The sequence below is a fragment of the Octopus sinensis genome, linkage group LG17 (assembly GCF_006345805.1).
Source record: "Octopus sinensis linkage group LG17, ASM634580v1, whole genome shotgun sequence".
Classification (NCBI taxonomy): Eukaryota; Metazoa; Mollusca; class Cephalopoda; order Octopoda; family Octopodidae; genus Octopus; species Octopus sinensis.
The window spans coordinates 33,880,105-33,895,104 of NC_043013.1; the positions used below are offsets into that span (position 1 = coordinate 33,880,105).

The 15,000-nt window shown below is 34.3% G+C and overlaps 1 protein-coding gene across 1 annotated transcript in view; it reads right to left on the reverse strand.

Moving 5' to 3' along the window:
- Positions 1-10,944: 10,944 nt before the first annotated feature.
- Positions 10,945-15,000, reverse strand: part of LOC115221044 (thiamine-triphosphatase-like) — a 583,944-nt gene continuing 579,888 nt past the window's right edge. The window contains exon 4 of the mRNA XM_036510486.1: positions 10,945-11,033. The gene's annotated coding sequence lies outside the window, so the exon portion shown is untranslated. The remainder of the gene's footprint in view (positions 11,034-15,000) is intronic.

Here is a 15,000-nt window from a genome sequence, read left to right on the forward strand (position 1 = left end):
TTGAATAAAATATTTGAATGATTCACTAAAAGAATGAGTAGAGAGAATGAAACACCATCGTTGCAAAAATTACAAGGCTAAAATATGGATCGCGCGATCGAATGCTCAAATTAAATGACATCCATTCTATCGCACTTGCGAATCTATTCAAACTTTTTATTATTATACTAGCAGTATCGCCCGGCGTTGCTCAGGTTTGCAAGGGAAATAACTATAAAGCATTTTTAGAGAGTTATAGCCAAAAAATAGCAAAAAAATGGGAAAAAAAATGATGGTAAATTTTTTTTGAGAGTTAAAAAAGGTCGAGTTGCGTCCCCTAGACAGTCTGTGGTTTGTGTTTCTGATTCTCGACCCCATGTCGAATTTATCGATTTTTTTCAGAACTGGGGGAACTTTTCAAAATTTCCGCTGCGTTAGTTTTGAATTATGACATTGGGCTATGTGTGTGTCAAGTTTCATCAGAATCAGTTGAAAGCAGTGGTCAGGGTGAGGGTACAACCAAACAGACACACAGAAACACACACAGACAAACTGCCGTTTATATAGAGAGAGATATATATCACTGTGATCATCGTGACCGACCAGGCTATCAGATGTTGCCACACATCGCTGGCCACAATGCGCTTCGCATTGTTTTAGCCTTCAAATGTCGCCACCCCGCTGGCTAAGCGAGCAGGCCAACAGAAGAAAGAGTGAAAGTTGTGGCGAAAGAGTACAGCAGGGATCACCACCACCACCCTGCCGGAGCCTCGTGGAACTTTAGGTGTTTTCGCTCAATAAACACTCACAACGCCCGCTCTGGGAATCGAAACCGCGATCCTACGACCGGGAGTCCGCTGGGTCATTGCACCTCCACATTTTATATATATATATATATATATATATATATATATATATATATATATATATATATATATATATATATATATATGTATGTATGTATATAATGGATAATAAAACGAATGGTTTACAGCTGGTCGCTTACTGGTAAAGAACGGTCGCTTTCAGAGTGATCGCTATGTATATGGCAAATGAAAGACGGAAGATTGAATATATGAGAATTCATTATTAATCATAATCATGACACTTGTTTCGGCACATCTAGCATCAATCCCTCTTGGGTAGGGCACTCAACGACTGGTTCAGGAGCATCCTATGGTGCAGATGTTTCTCGTCGGGTGATAAATGAATACAACTCGTTAAAATTACTGTTCCGCAATGCAACTTTCCGTTTTGTAGAGGAACCGATGCTAGATATGTCGAAACAATTGTCGTGATTAATAATAAATTCTCGTATATTCTATCTCTGTCTTTCATTTGCCATATATATAAATCTCTATATATATATACACACATACACACACATATATATATATATATATATATATACATATATATATATATATATATATATTATATATAATATATATATATAAACAATTGCAGCGTGGAAGGTGTTTATAAGCCATTTAAGAAACACACAAAAACCGTTAGATTCACCTCAAAATTTAAATTTAAATGTTAAAATGTTGAAGTGAGTCTAACGGTTTTTGTGTGTTTCTTAAATGGCTTATAAACACCTTCTACGTTGCAATTGTTTTCGTTCCAGCACACGATCTGAGATCAGTTCACTTGCTATGCAAGTACATCTCCGTAACACACACATATATATATATATATAAACTTACTTGGAAATGGATGCGTCGTGTTCAATTAAATAATAAATAATATAATAATATATATAATATATATATATATAATATATATATATATATATATATATATATATGCATATTTTGGTACAGGACTTCACCAACGGTACAAAGTACGTAAACAAACGTGGGGGAAAAAGAGTAAAATATGTAAAAGGGTGGTTTTCCTCTCATTCTGGTCTAACGAACCTCCTTCTTTGTTTTCGTTCGGTTTCCCTGTATGTCTCCACTGTAATTTTTTTGTTCCCAACTTTGACCCTCCATAAATCCTAAATTTTATTTTAGAATTTATGTGAGCAACTGTCTTTGAAAACTCATATTGTCGTTGAATGCTCAGAATGAGGAGTAGATAGACAGCTGATAAATGATGAAGGGTCCTTTCTCTGTGTTTACTTGTCCTGTTTACCATTTCTTTCTCGTTGTTTACGTATTTCATGTTATTTGCACCATTGGTGACGTCTTGTACCCATATATGTGTGTGTATATATATATGTCTCAAAGTGATCATAGAGCAATGCGAAATGAAGTGTTTTGCTCAAGAACACAACTTACTACCCGGTATAGGAATTGAAACCAATATCTCGCGATCGTGAGTGCAACATCTACCACCACGCCATGAGCCCATATATATATATATATATATATATATGGTCACCCCACAGTATAAAATTAACAGCGGACCTTGAAGTAATCCAGCGAAGCCTCAAAAAGAAGATCGTCTCATTGCAACAGCTCAGCAACAGGGAAGGCTGAAACAACTAAGACTCTACTCCTTGCAGCGGTGAAGGCGAGAGAGATATGCAGTAATATACATCTTGCAGATCCTGGAAGGGATTGTGTCAAATTTTAGCATTGAAATCTACACAAATGTCAGAACGGGTCACTACTACATATTGCAAAATAACCCAACAATACCGTCGCGCTTCAGGACCCGTTACTGCAACGGCCTGGGTTTCAAGAGCCCCCAGCTTTTTAATATCTTCCCAAAGAGCCTACACGAAGTGGATGTAGGTGTTTTCAAAACAAAACCGGACCTCTTTCTGTTGAGAGTCCCAGATGAACCTACCTCATGGCAGGAGACCCAAATAAGGGTAGCGGCATGAAACTCGCTTATTCACCAAATGCCGAATCTCAGACCGGGCGATGTGTGTGTTTATGAGAGAAACACCTAAATTCCACGCGGCTCCGGCAGAAGGTGATGGTGAACTTTCGTTGACTCTTTTGCCACAACATTCTCTCACTCTTTTCTCCTTCATCTAGCAGCTCACCTGCGACGGACAGGTTTCCCGTCCAGGTTGGGGAACCCATACACCAATGATACCGGGAAACCGGTCTTTATGAGCCAGGCATTGCTCGAGAAGGAACAAACAACAGATAGGTATATTAAACTATCCAGACAGATATCAGCTTTAAGCTAATTTGGTTTACTATATCCAAGAATCGGATACCAATAAATCCAAGTAGAGAACACAGCCATGTACGACAAGAACATCGAAATATCATTACGAAGAACTTTAGAAGAAATTCAGTGTATTAGATGACAAAAATACATACGGAGAAAATCACATCTTTAATTGTAGAATTCACCTTACAATGCCGACAATTGTTTCTATTGTGCTAGCATATCTCGATATAGAAAATATCATTGCTGTTAATATTTCCAAAAACACATGTTAACACAATATTTAAGGAAATCCAAATTAGTTAAATGTAAATATAGAAAGTTAGCTTTTTAGATCATCAGAACATCATAGGTGCACCAACGGTTCAACCACGATATTCTGGTGGTCTGAGGAGCTAGTATTCTTTATTTGCCTTCCCAATTTTATACATGGACAATTCAACAAAGAGCAAAGATTGTATTCAATTAACTAAAGCACCCGTGCGTATTTCGATATGAAAGCACCACAGGAAGTAAATGCTTTTCATGTGTATGTAAAGGGAGAGACAGACACAAATCTGGAGACACTGTTGATTATGTTACTTGCCCATTACTTCATAGCAGAGTGACAAAGTTTTCCAACAGTTTGATGTAACAAAATGTCACAAGATTATTCCAGCCGCAATACAAAAACGAAATATGCAGCCACCGTAATACTACGAACAGGCGCAGGTCATATGCTGTTTTACATACATATACATACACACACACCCACACACAGCTACGTGCACACATATATATTCATGTACCCGCACTTGAATTTTGATATACCTCTACGCTGCCTTTACAGCTGATATATACATATATATACACACAAGTACACAATATCCATATATATATATGGATTTGATTTGAAAACCCCACTGGAATGGGAGAAAGCGCTAATAATCCGAATGATATGATCTGAATGATATGATATATATATATATGTAAAAAATGTAATATATAAATAGATATCTATAAATATGAACCATCCGATCTTCTGATTACCTCATTTCTTCTAATATATATATATATATATATATATATATATATATATGTATATATATATATATACACAAACACATAAATATACATATATACACCCATGCACAAACACACATGTATATATTCTTTTACCCTTTTATTGTTTCAGTCATCTGACTACGGCCATGTGGGAGCACCGCATTTAGTTGAACAAATCGACCCCAAGAATTATTTTATGTAAGCCTAGTACTTATTCGATCGGTCTCTTATGCCGAAACGGTAAGTTACGGGGACGTAAACACGCAAACATCGATTGTCAAACAAACACACACAACATATATATACATACATATCTATACATCTGTTTATTTAAAGAGATACAGGCATATGGTGAACGTTTCATTGATGGAACATATGCATACATGCAAGTATATATATATGTATGTATGTATAGATAGATAGATAGATAGATAGATAAATAGATAGATAGATAGATAGATAGATAGATAGATAGATAGATATGACTATTGCAAATATCTTTGTGTTTATATCGATTGATCAATATATCAATTGCTTTCTCTCTTTCTCTTTATTTCTACGCACACATCTATGTATTGATGCGTTTTTGTATAAACATATCTCAACTTGTGAAAGAATCGTTTTTGTTCATAATAATTTTAACTTTGCTTTAGAATAATATAGGGCTTATAACTATAGCTTCATGAACCTTACTGGAAAAACAGTTTTACAGTTCCCTTGAACCTTTCTAGTTTATGTATAGTCTGCTACATAAAAGTGTTCAGAATAATGCTGAGCATTAAATTTTAATTTTCGTCAGCCACATTTTTGTGGAACCGACTTCATTTTCTCCATTGCTGCTAGAAATAACAACAATTTTTTCTAGAATTATATATATATATGTGTGTGTGTGTGTGTGTGTGTGTGTGTGTGTGTGCGTGTGTGTGAATGTGTGTGTGTGTATGTGTGTATATATGTGTGTGTGTGTATATATATGTATATATATATATATATATATAGTGTACTATATAGGATGAAAGGCAAAGTCGACCTCGGCGGGAATTTGAACTCAGAACGTAAAGACGGACGAAATGCCGCTAAGCATTTTGTCCGGCGCGGTAATGATACTGCCAGTTCTGTAATGTTAAATACATACATAAAGGAAAAAAGGAATAAATGAGTCATTATTGTACGAATGAGAAATCTGTTTCATTAATTTTTTTGAAGTAATAAATTATTTTCTTTTAGAATTAGTGTTCCTTTCAACATTTTGTATAAGCTCCAAGATGTCTGATAAAAGTTACGTTATATTTATTCTATGTTCACCATATTTCCTGTTATTATCAATTTTGGCAAACGTATACTTCTAATGTTACCTGAAATATGACGGCTAACATTTTAACATGTACGTATATACATATCCGCGCACGTTCGCACACACACACACACACACACAACACACACACACACAAACACACACGCACACACACGTATCCGTATGTATATATGACTGTATGACTGTATATAATTGGATTGCGATTTGTTATATCGAATCTTATCTGTAAGTCAAGAACGAAATATGCAACATGAAAGAATGTATTCTGCAAAGATGAAAGTCAATGTGAAATAGTCTGAAGTTCTCACTGGAAAGCTGACGTTATTAAAATTCCTCATTTGAAATCATACGTTCAAAAAGTTGCTACCCAGTCTGAAATGTGAGGGAAGATATAAAGTAATTTAATCTTTTATTCTTTGTGCGTTCCACTTGTTTATGGATGCGCGTGTTACATAATGTCGAGTTTACGAAACCCTAGGTCACTAATTAATATATATATATACATACATATATATGTATGTATGTGTATGTGTGCATGTGTGCTTGTGTGTATGCATGTAAGTATGCTTCAATATCACAGCAAACACATAATGCAATCTACCGTATGTACGCCAATGCAGTTTGTTGACTTGCCAGGTTTTTGTTGCTTTTTTATGTTTTAGTGTTATCTTCATTTCTTTGTTGTTTGTTTTTTTTTTCGTTTTTCTTCTTGTTTGTCGTATAAATATATGATATGGCCAAAACTACATTTTAGCAAAATCATACTAACTATAAATGCTGATACATGACAAGCAAATCTTCAATAAAAATTAACTAACATTTACCATTTAACTTTGGTATTGATAGAAGAACATGGCGCAACTATATTTTGGTCACATGATTACTACAGGGTTCCTCAGAATTTAATGTACTGACAGCCATTTTATCAGTGCATCAAACGCAGGCGCTTGTTTTATCTTAAAGACCATTAAGAATACTCAAGAGACATTATTACCAGTTTCCATGTACTGCTTATTATTATTATTGTTATTATCATTATTATTATTATTTTCGGTGTTTTCGTTATTATTATTGCTATTGTTGGTGTTTTGTTGTTATGTATTATTGTAATTTTTGTAGTGTTGTTTTAATATTATTATTAATTATGTATATATAGTTTTCTCCTGTCTGGGGAAAGAGAGAAATTGTGCATATGAGTGTGAGATGTATGTGTGTGCGTGTATGTGTGACTGTCTGTCTGTCCGTGTTTGTGTGTACATATGTATCTTTATGTGCCTCTATAAATAATCACCGCTTAGTTTTTTTTATTCCACACCACGCACTCCGATGCAGTTGCGTATAAATGTATGCCGTGTATGTATAACAACATATATACACCACACATATGTATGTATATACAGACATGTAAATATATATGTATATATATATATATGCATATGTATATATACATATGTATACATATATATACATAGACATTTGCATATGTGTATACGTATAAATATATTCCTATGCATACACACACATATATATATTTACATATAAAAATATGCATATATGTATGTACGTATGTACATATATAAATATGCATCTACACACACACACACATACACACACAAATACATATATGAATGGAGTAGATGATTCGTAGACAGTCTCTAACAACTGAATTGTCTAGTTCCATTGAACTCTGAAGTATGAGAGTCCAAAATTTAGGCAAATTGATTATGACTATTGCAAATATCTTTGTGTTTATATCGATTGATCAATATATCAATCGCATTCTCTCTTTCTCTGTATTTCAACGCACACATCTATGTATTGATGCATTTTTGTATAAACATATCTCAACTTGTAAAAGAATCGTTTTTGTTCATAACAATTTTAACTTTGCTTTAGAATAATATAGGGCTTATAGCTACCATATTTTCAGATAGCTTCATGAACCTTACTGGAAAAACAGTTTTACGGTTCCTTTGACCCTTTCTTGTTTATGTATAGTCTGCTACATAAAGTATTCAGAATAATGATGAACACTAAATATATAGACATACATATATTTGCATATTTATTACATCTATACACACACACACGTATATATATAAACATATTAAGTCTTCAAGTATGAAATTTGTTGTAAGGTATATGATAAACTTTGACAGCTGCTCATTTTGTGCCATTATTATATTTTGACAATCTTTACTTTTTGTGAGAACGCTGACACAGGATTTCTTTATTCCAACTCCTTTTGCGCTTTTTAGTAATAAATATATCTTTTCTTTTATTATACTGATAATATCTACTAATTACTAAAATGTTACTAAAATTTCGTTCCATTTATTAGAAAATCTACTCATCAATTTATCTCAATTTAATTATAATTATCTACCGTAATATTTTAAAACTTTGTGCTTATAACGTTACGTCGAAAACTTAGTATTTAACAAAGACTTTCTTTCACCTGAAGAAGTAGCTGAAATTCTGAAGGATTATTTTGAAGAATTTTTTACAGCTTGCCATTTTTATAAATCGTGTTTTGCTGTTTTTGGTTAGAGATGGATAAGTCGGAAATTCTTACAGTTCTGAAATGTGAGTTCTTTCTTGGAAATGCAGCATCACAGACAACTCGGAATATTAATAGAGCATTTCATTCTAATATTATTGGTTTGCAAAATTTCGTCCTGGTAACTTTGACCACACAAATAAGTAACGCGGTCGACAAAGGCGGATAATGACGAACTGAAATCCACCGTCGAGTCAGATTCATCACAATGTGCCCGTAAATTATTGTTGTTGTTTTGGTGTTAGCAAGCAAACAATATTGACTCACCTAGTTCGAATCGGTAAAGTGAAAAAGTTTGGTAAGTGGGTTTCACATGAACTCAATGAAAATCAGAAACAGCAACGTTTGGAAGCCTGCACTATGCTCCTCACCAAAATGAATAATTTTTTAATTGAATTGTAACATGTGATGAGAAATGGATCGAATACAACAACCGTAAGCGATCAGTACAATGACTGGACAAAAATGAACCACCAAAACACAGTCCAAAATGCAAAATTCATCAAACGAAACTGATTGTGTGTGTTTAATGGTCTGGCACAGGTGGGATTCATTATGATTTCATTAAACCTGGCTCATCAATCACAGCTGAAGTATACTGCAGCCAACTGGACCAAATAATGCCGAAACTTGCAAAAGAAAAAAACAACAGCCTAGATTAGTCAACAGATCCACTCCTATTTTATTGCAAGACAACGTCAGACCACACATCGCAAAAATAACATTGGTGAAACTACAGGAGTTGGAGTTGGAAGTTCTCCATCATGCGCCATATTCACCTGATCTTGCCCCCACTGACTACCACCTCTTCCAGAATTTGGATAAATTTTTTATAGGAAAAAATTTAATTCCGACGATGCTGTAAAACAGGCCTTCCAAGATTTTATTGACTCTAGATTGCCAGGCATTTACAGTTCGGGGCGGGACAATCTACCCCGAAATGGCAAAAGTGCATTGACAATAAGGGTGCATACTTTGATGAATAAAATTATTCTTTGTATTTATGAAACATTAGTAGCAAACTTTTCTACAAATTTCATACTTGACGACCTAATGTGTGTGTGTGTGTGTGTGTGTTTGTGTGTGTGTGTGTGCGTATGTGTGTGTAAGTATGAAATGGGGCTGCTGTACCAAATGACAAAAACAAAAATAATCATAATGAACTGAAATTTCCCCTTAGAAAAAATAAAACTTACGGCCTGTCGTTAGAGATTCACAAGAATTTCGGAGATTCTTGTGAATCTCTAGATTAAAACAAAGGAAAGAAAAGAGAAAATTTCACGACACAATGAATAAAAAACAACGAGGTTTTCTATCTCCAACGAAGAGAGAAATATTTTTCAAATTATTTGGAATTGTTTTCCCACATCGTTCATAATGTCAAAATTTATTGTATTTAAATAAATCTATGCCACCGGATTAAGTAACATATATATGCATACATTCATGGATGCATATAAATATACATACACTAATATATATATCCACATTTTTTTTAAATATATATATGTGTGTGTGTGTAGGAGAGAGTGAGAGAGGGACAGAGTGAGAGAGAGTGTTTAGAGGAATATATTATTCAGTGGATAACGTGGTGGTTCTCAGTTAAGTTCCAGATTACGGTTAACCGCATCGATTAGTATTTAACATCTATGACTACTTGAGGTTGTCACTCACGATGTAAATTCCTCTGATGGATAATTCCGTGTTCGCTTCACTGGATGGTAATATTATCTGGAGTGTATACTTGCAATTATTATAAAGATAAAGAATATGAAGACTGGTACATAAATTTTGAGGATATACCAATCACCATATTCTCTACAGATATAATTATTGCATATATATATATATGTATGTATGAAGGGAAAAAGGCGAGTGCAGGAACGGGATGGTAGTTATATATTGTTTACAGACACTCACACAAACACACATGCATGTATGTATATATGAATGTTTGTACATATCTATACAGTTAATCATTCCATGGGAAGCTGTGGATGTTAATTGATTGAAACCATCTCTCAATCAAAGAAAACAATAAACAACGAAACGAACCAAAACAAATAAGAAAAACAAAACCCCCTTTGTCAGCTGCAACATCAATATCAATTATATTATCTACATAACAGAGGGACAATGCCCCTCCCACGCTACACTTAAATACACTCATTATCTACACAAACCCTTTCTGTATCCCATACAACACCTACTCTTTTTGCTATTAAAATTCCTTCTAAATTTTTCATTAGCAATTGCTTCTGTAGATCCACTACTTATGTCTGTTTTGTTAGGGTTGATTCTGCTGTTGCAGACTGGTGTTACAATTGTTATTATTATTATTATTATTATTATTATTATTATTATTATTATTATTATTATTATTATTATTATTATTATTATTATTGCTGATGTTGTTATTACTCTATCTGTTATCGTTATGACTAAGGTTATTGACACTATCTGACAATGTCGTTTATGATTTCGATAGAAGGTATTGCAAATCTCTGGACTCATTATTCAAATCATGCTGACGTCAACTTTGCTTGCATTCCATTCTTTCGGGGTCGCTAAATAAAGTGCCTATTCACTATTTGTTACGATTCTTATCTCACTTCCTCTCTATGCCATCTTCTAGTTTCAGCTCATGAGCTGTTGCTATGCTGGGGCTGTGTGCCACATCGGGTGGCATTATCAGTAAGAATGACATCAAAATGGCTAGATACAAAGTTTTGGGGTAGTGTTTCGTCAGAAATTACTAAATGTTTATTTTTTTTATGAATAAAGACATTTAGGGATCGAGAAAAATGTTGAAGCATATTACACTTCAGTTTTAGTATGTTGCTATTTTTTTTTCCTAATATCATACAACAAAAACAGATTTAGGTTTAGAAAGAGAGAAGAAAAAGATTGGTTTTTATATTTATTTCATTCATTTATAAATTTTTGTAGATTTCACTATGGTAGACAGTTTGGTCTTGCATCGACGCCTATTTGAAATCACTGCCAAAAGAAAGGACATTTTGCTAAAAGTATGCAAATTAAAATCGTCATCAATAACATCTTTATAAACACATCGTCCATCTTATCCATTAAAATCTTCAAGTAAATAATTGCTGCTTTTCCTATAGAAACTGGGCATATTGCCACCTCAGTTTCGGCTAATGGAAATGCCTTAAATGTTTTGCAGCCATTCATGTGTGTGTGTGTGTGTGTGTGTGTACGTATATCTGTAATTTGTGTGTGTGTGTGTGTGTGTGTGTGTGTGTGTACGTATATCTGTAATTTGTGTGTATGAATTACATTATTAATATTCAGAATGTGAAAGTTTTTACTTACTGAACTTTCTATTGTTTTTATTAAAATTTTGCTTCATTATTAGACTAATAAATGTTCTAAAAGACGAATTTTTGCTCGCTATCAGATTAATCATTTGTAAAGTGACAAGGCTTCTAATTTCGCATTTTTCGATTTAAGAAAAATATTTTAGGCTCACCATGCACTCATTCAAACCCTTCTAGCAGGCGAGTGAATTGTATGATGCTCTCATCGAATTTTTTTCTAAAGTAGCCAGTTTATTCTACTCTCATTTCAATGTAACAATTGTTTCTTGATCGTTTGTTTCATATTGTTGGCTTTTAAATTTATTATTTTTTATGAAAATTCTCAGCTTATTTTCTGGGTATGGTGGAAAGTGTCAGCTGTCCACAGCCAGTAGACTCAAGTGATTCTTGTTTTACTGGTCATGCTTCAAGAACCCTGCAAAGAATTCTTGCAGTTCCAAGCAATGCGAAGTTATTATTATTATTATTATTATTATTGACTGAGAGAGCAGTGCATACCATCAAAGTGACATTGGGATAAAATGTACAAAGCCAAGTATACCCATCATGACTACACGTCTGATAAGGGTACACCAGTCACATGCATCACAATCATATGTGCAGGCATGGTGAACTCATATCAAGATAAGCAGCGCATAACCTTGCAGATGGGGCCCATCCCGCTCAAAGGAGCCCTAAATAAGGGTTGTTGAACGAAACACTAATGTTTCCAAAGGTGAATTATCCAAACCCCACAGAATGTCTCTCAACTCATGGTTATGATGCTTCCCCACTACTTCTGCCCCAGATCAGAGATGCACATATCGTCAGCCACTAAGAGACATGCTCAACTGGTTAAAGTCAAACATCTCACAAGCAAATCTATCTATCTATCTATTTATTTTGTCCCTTTCCATCACTCTCTCTCTCTGTTGCTTTTCTCTTGACAATTACCCTGTCTTTAAATACCTAGCTCTGTTGTCTTTAGCTTGCAGTAGCCCATCTTTTATACCAAGACAGAACAATGTACATGATAACACTTCCAATCAGTTAAGATCAGAAGCCATAAGAACCATTGTCTGGTACTGCATCAGGGCATTTGTTATTATTATTATTTATTAGTGAAGGCGCATGGCTCGGTGGTTAGAGCATCGGGCTCACAATCATGAGGAAGTGAGTTCGATTCCCGGGCTGGGCTGGGCTGTGTTGTGTTCTTCAGCAAGACATTTTATTTCATGTTGCTCCAGTTCACTCAGCTGTAGAAATGACTTGCGAGGTCACAAGTACCAAGCTGTATCGGCGTTTCCCTTACTCTTTCCCTTGGATACCATCAGTGGCGCGAAGACGGAAGACTGGTCTGCATGAGTGACTGCTGGTCTTCCATAAAACATCTTGTCCGGACTTGTGCCTTGGAGGGGAACTTTCTAGGTGCAACCCCATGGACATTCACGATTGAAGGGGCTCTTAGATTTTTATTATTGTTGTTGCTGTTATCATCATCATCATAATCGCTACCACCTATATTATCGTTAAAATCGCCCGGCCGCTTTGGCCAGGAAGAGCAAACAGTTTTAGTTTTTCTCTGTCTATTGGAAAAGAAGATTGTTTGGAGGATTTGACTGAAAGGACTGAAGAGCGGCGCTTTCTCTTTTGGCCAAGCTCTCATCGACATTTTCAAGTTCTACTTTGAAAAGAAAGTGGAGTTGGTGAGAAGAACGTGCTGTGTCCCAGTAAATTTGTAAAAGGATGAGAGAATGTAGCTACTCTAAATCTGTGCCTGTAAGCAGAAGGATACTAAAAAAAAAGAGAAGTACTTTCCATGGTACTCCTGGTAAGTAGGGAGATCTTTGATGGCCCCCTGGGTAGGGTTCTTTGGTTGCCCATAGAGTTTTCTCCACTGGGGAATTTTGTTATTAGAATTATCTTCCTAGTTGCCTTTTTCTCGTGTTTATGTAACTCTTCCTTTTCCTTTGTCATCGATTTGTTGCGAATGTTCTTACAGCCTTTTGTGGGCAATAAAGAAAGCGTTAAGATTATCGCTATCATCACCATTTCATCGAGCAGAATCGTTTGTACGTCGGACAAAATGCTCAGAAACATTTTATTCCGACTCTTTACGTTCTGAGTTCAAATTCCACCTAAGTCGACTTTGCGTTTCATCTTTCATGGTCGAAAAATAGTAGAAACATTTAATGATCGATGTCGATGTAACCGACTTACCCACTTCTGCTAAATTTGCTGGCCACGCACCAAAATTTGATATCGTTATTATGAATTTTGCTTTTGCAAGTTTAGTTAGAAATACAATTAAAATTAAGCTAACAAGATCATTGTACCCAAAAAGCTGCCATTATTTCTAAAAAAGGGAAAAGCGGGGTTAATGATATTTTTATGCAGCTCTATTTAAAATGGCAAAGATTTGCATAAGATGTTAATATTGATTCAAAGCAGTTCCATTATCGCATTTATTTAGAATAATTTCTATTAAAATTTTGCACAAATTTTATTATAAAAATTGCAACACCAAAAACAAAAGCAAAATTCCGGGCAAAAAAGATTATAGTGCTGCAAAACGTATTCACGTATTTAAGATACAACGATCAATATCCCAGCAAATCGTATTTTATTGTCATGTTTTCGTTGCCTTTTCGGGTTTTTATGGTCGTTACTTATTATCATTGACTACTTATATATTACTATTGACAACTTGCTCATGTTTTATTATCGTGTTCTTTTGACTTTTCGTCTTTTTATAGCTAGCTTTTTTTTTCCTCGGCTTTCTGGTGTTTTAGCAACAATATTGTAGTAATTAGTATTTGTGAACGTACACGAATATCTCATTTGCGAATTGATTAGTAATTAAAGCAAAAGAAGCAGAAAATTATATAAAAAAAAACCATAAGCTTCCCCTTAGTTACTAATAATGTATTTTATTTATATCAAAGAAAACCGGAAAAACTGAAGGAGCTTCATCATATCACCGTTGATTAATAATCAAATTACACACAATATTACGAAAATTAAAATTATTTCAAATTCTGTGCCAATATTTAATTTCCAGCCTTTGATTACTGATTGAATCAATTTCGTTTTTAAATTAATTTAATTTAGAAAATAGTAGGAATAATTGGAAAGATTAATTGTTTTTAAATATAAAGCTGGGGATAGTTTAACTGTAAAGTGAATTGTTTTGATCATTAGGTTCATATACTTTAGGCAAAGCTTCGAAAAACAGAATTACTTTTAACAATCTATATAAAATATTGATGCACACTTTACATCTATCTATCTATCTTTCTATCTATCTATCTATCTATCTATCTATCTATCTATCTATCTATCTATCTATCTATCTATCTATCTATCTATCTATCTGTCTGTATGTCTGTCTGTCTCTCTGCCTGTCTGTCTGTCTGCCTGTCTGTCTGTCTGTTAAAAATCAGCATAATTTGGAAAGGGAATTTTCATGTCGAAATCAGTTCAGATAAATTGTTTCGTTTCTAACAGCAAAACAGAATACTAGCAAGCGTTGATTAAAATCGTCTTTTCTAGTTTGAAGATTGAAAGCCTAACATTCTCAGTCTCTCTTCTTCTTTTTCTTCTTCTTCTCCTCCTTCTTTCCTTCTCCTCCTCTACCAAACAATGCC